This window comes from Zootoca vivipara, chromosome 3 (genome assembly GCF_965207765.1).
Source record: "Zootoca vivipara chromosome 3, rZooViv2.hap1.1, whole genome shotgun sequence".
NCBI classification, from domain to species: domain Eukaryota; kingdom Metazoa; phylum Chordata; class Lepidosauria; order Squamata; family Lacertidae; genus Zootoca; species Zootoca vivipara.
This window is the reverse complement of record NC_142586.1, coordinates 50,174,542-50,180,967: the sequence shown is the minus strand read 5'-3', so window position 1 is coordinate 50,180,967 and position 6,426 is coordinate 50,174,542.

Below are 6,426 nucleotides of genomic sequence, written 5' to 3'. Positions count from 1 at the left end.
CCTTTACATTGGATAGTTCACAAAGAATGCTTTTTGTATAACTTTATTGGGACAAACAGGGAACGTGTTGAGAGATTACTTTGCATGGATAACTACTAGGAGATTACTTGTGGAAATCATGTTTGGAATTAAAGCACACTAATTAAGCTACAGAGTTATGTTCAAGTATTAAGTAAGAAAAGGTATAGTAACCTAAGAGAATCTTAAGGGGGAAGCAGCATAGTTATCACTAACAATTTTTGATATTTTGAAAGAAAACGCTATATTCAGTACTATCAGTGATACAGAATATCAAATAATGTGACCTGCCAAGTAGAAAAACATACCACTACCAATATATCACTCCCTCTAACAACAGGGCTCTACCCCGGCTCTAGGGGTAGTCTGGGGGCGCCGCCACATGGAAACCGTGCTGCGAGCTGTGCCCGCCCACCAGCCGCGGCAAGGAGCGGGGAGGGGGCGCCGGAGCAATGTCCGCACCACGGCGCCAGGGCGCCCCACGTGCTTGAGACTGCCCTGTCTATCAATATATAATAGTCAAGTGCTTGAGAACCCTGTTCTTGCAGTTCAAAACCGACAGCAAAGCGAGCTCTGTTGACTCTGGCTGGCAGGTTATGTTTGGCTTTGTAGCTCAGGTTGTACAGGCTTTTAGTGAATGAAGAACTACAGGGTTGTGTGTCAAACCATCTACCCATCAGGCCTCTTGCAACTTCCTCTTTTCTGCACCCCTGCCCCACCATCCAAATGCATCTTAGGGTGGTAACAGTTGAGAACTCAACCAGAGAAGTAAACATTAATACGTAGGAAGCAAGCTTGACACAAAAATATTATGCCCTGTAAGGCTGCTTGTGTCATTTTAAACAATCTTCCTATAAAATTTGGATTACACTACTAACATTTGTAAGTTGTATGTAGTTTTTGGCCTTTCTTACTTCCCAGGTCGCTGCAAACTGATTTAAGAATAAAAATAGTGTTTAAAGGGTGTAATGCTGATAGGACATGTTTTATAATCGGATTCTATGTTTTTCATATATGGGACAGGTTTCTATTTTGGAACGTTCAAGATTAAGATTGAGTCTGTCTTTAGTACAACCTGCCCATGAAGTTCCCTTCTTCCTCATTGACAATACACTTCTCAAAAGTTTCATTTCTTTAAAGGCACGAATGAAATGAGAGTGCACTCAACACTGACCTACAACAACATCAGCACAAATTTTTCAGCTTCTGCTTGGTGATTACAGTTTAAAGACTAGCATTCTGATTTGAATGTTAGCAATAAAACATTTTGATTGGGGAACTGATTCTAAAGACTGCAAAGTGTCTGTAGCACTGAGAGTGCTTTATATAATAGAATTTGTATACCATCAGCAGGCTCTGAAAACCGTAATGGTGTTTGCCTAATGTCAATGGGCAGAGAGTCCCATAGTGTAAGTCAGGCATAGGCAAACGCGGCCCTCCAGATATTTTGGGAATACAACTCCCATCATCCCTAGCTAACAGGACCAGTGGTCAGGGATGATGGGAGTTGTAGTCCCAAAACATCTGGAGGGCTGAGTTTGCCTATGCCTGGTGTAAGTGCTGCCACACTGAAAGGTTGATGGACTGTAGAGTAAGCATGTGGTTGAGTGAGCACACATACACACAAATGCTTAGTAGCCTGTGTAACGATTTTCCACTTAGCACCTTTTTGAAATGCTTACTGCATCAAAATGCTTCTACACCTTCAGATTGCGATCTTAGCTAAAAGACTAGAGCATTAAAAGCTTTATCAGTATCTCTGAGCAGAGAAGATGAGATGATGCCTCTCATCGTATGATCTAGAGTCTGAAAAATAGCAAGGTTTTGAAATGAAGCTTCGTTGATGGAACAATAATGATTGGGTGGGGTAGGGGGAGTTATGGAATGCAGCCTTGAATCAAACAGAGTAACTGCACTTTAGATCAAAAAAATAGGATCATTTGAGCAGAAACTCTTTACGAAGTGTCTGATTTTGCTTACAGGACTGGGGTAACACAGTCTCTAGCAACAAAATGAGAAAGCTTTTGAGAGACATTTAGTTTGAATATTGTGAACAGAGTTCATGGAATCTTCCTACTCACAGAAAAGTGGAGAGGGCATTTTTTTCTGATTTTCTCTTACCTGCCTTTGGAAGAATTGCTTTCGAGTATCCTCTGAACAGTATGGGAGGCTGCACAGAAGGGGAATCTGCTAAATAAAAAAACCCTTCCATGGTCTGCCCTTACACACATGGAAGGAGTATCTTTGTTTGCAAAAGATATACTCTGAATCCAAGCCGTTCATTAGGATGCAAGCATTTATTCCAGTAAGAATATAGGATTGTGATTATTGCCACAGCTCCCATAATTCTTTGGGGAAAGCCATGACTGTTTGAAGTATTGTAGTGCTTCAAATGTATGATGTGACAGAGGCCATAGTTTGAGAACTTCTTGCTAAAGTTGAGTACTTAAGTTTAGACCTGCACTTTTACAATTATTATTTTAAAAACACTGAGCACCATGTCATTCCATACCAAACTGGTCATGTTTTAACAAACAGCCATGGCTAAACACTGCATTGTAGATACAGCCATTGGTGTGCTTGTTAGGTGTCCCTTTTAACCTGTTGCAATAATTAATTTTCTGTTTCCAGGAAATAAGTCTTCTCAGCTTCATTGGCACACACAATGGCACAGATGACACAGATATATACAGTGGGCAACATTAAAAACTGGCCATTTACCATCTGTGGCTGTTTTCATACAGTGCTTGGTATCCTAAATTGTACATGATGAATTATAAATAGCACTGAGTGTATATTCTTTTTTATAGATATTAATTAAAGAAAAAGATTTGTTAAACAGTACAAATTGCTGGTACATAACCAATTACAATTCCCCTCCCTCTCCCACCCTCTCAGGACTTCCCTCAGCTCCCCTCTCTGATTTGTTTGTACATACTGTTTCCTGCATGTTAATAAATTGTACATATAATTGCCTTATCTATGTTCTACTAATAAATTGTGGGTGTTTATTAAAAACCTGCCAAGGAGCCCAAGTCCTTTTGTTGTCTTTTTAAATAGTTTGTAAAAAGTTTCCATTCTTCTTTGAAGTCACGGTTGCCCTTCTCACGTAGTTTAGATGTCAACTTTGCCAACTCCGCATAGCTCATCAGTTTTTCTTGCCATTGTTCTTTCGCTGGGATTTCTTCATTCTTCCATCTTTGTGCTAACAAGACTCTTGCCACTGTTGTAGCATACATAAATAAGTTCTTTATTTTCCTTGGCAGGTCTTGTCCTAGGATCCCTAACAAAAATGCTTCTGGTTTTTTTTTTTACAAATGTCATTTTAAACATCTTTTTCAATTCATTATATATCATCTCCCAGAATTTTTTGACTTCTCTACATTCCCACCACATATGATATAAAGTAACTTCTTTTTCTTTACATTCCTAACATATGTTCAACCCGGTTTTGTACATTTTTACCATTTTTACGGGTGCAATATACCATCTATACATCATTTTCATGTAATTTTCCTTCAAAAGAGAACAGTCTGTAAATTTCAAATCTACTTTCCACAGTTTTTCCCAATCCTCAATTTGTATATTATGTCCGTTATCTTGCGCCTATTTGATCATGACCGATTTGACCTCGTCCTTTGTTTCCAGTTCTAGCAGAATACTGTATTATTATTATTTTCTTCTTTCAGTTGGCTCAGTTCCTCAGTATTTTTTCCCCAACTTCTCAACCTTCATTTCTAAATTATTAATCTTCTCACCCAGCTTCCCAAACTGTTCTGTCAATAAATTGGTAGATTTTTCTAAATCTGAGTGTACTTGTGCCAAACTCTTCATTGATGGGCCATCTCTTTCCTAAAATCAATAAATTGCTGTGTAAGGAAGTCAGTATAATCTGCCTTCCCCATTTTTTTCTATTTTTTTCTGTTGTTGTCTCTTCTTGTACGTTTGCGCATCTCCTCTCAATAGAGGCTTTCCTGGTCACAGCTCCCCTATCATGTTTCCCTTTTTTCATGTTTATCTGAAAGTTTTTCCCACAGTTAGAAGTCTTTGTTAGGATCTATTCAAGGTCACACCTGCGTTTCCCACTCTATTCAAAAGTGAAAGTGTTTTCCCACTCCCAAGCTAAACCATAAAATTTCTCTTCACTACTTTTGGACTCTTTTGCCACTTACCAGAGGGAGAACAGAAACCAGAACATAAAAATACAAGTAAAAAGCAAGAATGGATAATATCAATTTGTTACAATACCCTTTCCACCAAAGGGGTTTTTTTTAGTTAGTACAACCAAATTCCCTACCACCAAAAAGCAGACCATATATAGAGCAATTCACCAATAAAATAAAATCAAAAATAGGCAAAATCCGCACAAATACACCATACAAAAGTATGCTTCTCTTCCGCAGTTCCTTTCTTTGCTCAATCAATGGCGGCAAATGAGAGATAGCCTAAAATTTCTAATTGTAATCCAAGATGTTGATAATCCAATATATTTTAAATGTGTTATAATCCACGTTCCAAATTGGAAATTTCAAGAGATATGCTTCCAAAGGTGTCAGAGAATGTTGAAAAGTTACTTGCTGGCGGATAATATTGCAGTAAAATCCATGGTCTTCAGTAAGCACTTTTAATCCAACCCAACTCCTGCTGTTCCAGGTTCTCTTCCCTTCCTGGGAGATTACTCCTCCAAAATAGGTAGAGAGTTGTCCTGCTAGCTTTGGTTTGTGCCTCCTTTTCCAGGGTTTAAAGTTTTAATTCCTTTATTTCCAAGCCTGTCTTTAAACAGGAGGTTTTTTCCTGCTCTGCCAGGTATCACTTAGTCTGTCAAATTGTGTCTCTGCCCAGCTGTTGGCTTGTATCTCAAAGCTGCTCTATTAAAGAACAGCCAGACATAATTGTATCCAATATGTATCCAAAAGAAGGGAAATCTCTTGTATTTCAAAATTGCTAAATAATCTCCATTAGCTGCTACACTGTATCTACTCCCCTTCACAAAAAGTCCCCTTGCAGAACCTGTCCACAGAAAATGGAAGCTGACTTCCTTTTTTGCTTCCGTTTTGCCAAATCAATTAATTTAGGTCAAATTTATTCTTTATAGCTTTATTTGATCTTTACCTCTGATTGGAAAATCCTCTGCTTACGGTGACAGTATGTGGCTTCAGCTGCAGGGTATGGTGAAGCCCTGAGCGGACTCCAGCCTCTTCCCCTTCTCCCCTCGCAAAAAGTGATGGGTAGATTGGGGTCGTGACAAGTTCTCTGATGCTCCATTGTACCTTTAGACCCCCCCCCCCACTTGCTTGTGGGTTTTTTTGGGGGGGCACGCCTAGCCCTGGCGCACACCCCCAGGAGCCCTAACAGCTAGAACTGTCGTCTCTTAAGCGGATGACACTGAGCGGGCTACCATAGCGAACCAGAAGTGAGTGTATATTCTAAATCAGATGCCAAGATTGGGACATCTGAACTGGTAGTGGGTAGGCAGAAATAAATGGAACCTCCCAGCTTTGAATAAGAATCCATTTCCATTCCTCCCACCCCCATTGCACAGCTAAAAAATGCACAAAACGAGCTGTGGGCAAGTGTTCAATCATTCCACATCACATATTTGCCAGTCTGTTGTTGAATCCGGTCCTTCTAATGTCTATTTTTAGGAGAGTACGCTTTTAAATAAAGTGTAACTCTATTTTTAAAGGCTATTAGGACATACCTGCTAGTGAAAGGAGTTCTATATCACTAAAGAGAGAAGTGATAGGAGTGGATCCCAGTAGTAGATCACATGCTTTGTATTCAAAAAACACTGGGCTCAGTCCTTTCTATCTCCAGTTTGTAAAGTGTTCTGAGTAGCAAAGCTCTGCCTGAGAGTCTGGAGAACTGCCAATCAAAAGTACTCAACTAGATGGACCAGTTGAGTGCTTATGTCAGTTATGTATAGCCCTAAAAGCTTCAGCATTCAGATTTCCCCCACCCTTTAGCTACACAATCTCTTGATAAGTATGGGGAACAAAATGGAAATACAGTTCAAGTATTAAACTACTATTATACTGTACCATGGAAGGCACATTCTGCAAGTGGAACATCAAGATTTCTCTCTTTACAACACATACAGTATCTCCAAATGTAGACCAGAGGTCTTCTGCATCCATTTGCATGACTTTATTCATTCTAATAACTAAACATTGTGGGGTTTGCAGAATCTAAATTTTCAGTGGCTGACATTGTGGGGAACAGTAGAATATAATTAATAATAATAATAAATAATATAATTCATTTATACCCCGCACATCTGGCTGGGCTTCCCTAGCAATTCTGGGCGGCTTCCAACAAAATATTAAAATTCAATAGTCCGTCAAACATTAAAAGCTTCCCTAAACAGGGCTGCCTTCAGATATTTTCTAAAAGTCTGGTAGTTTTTCT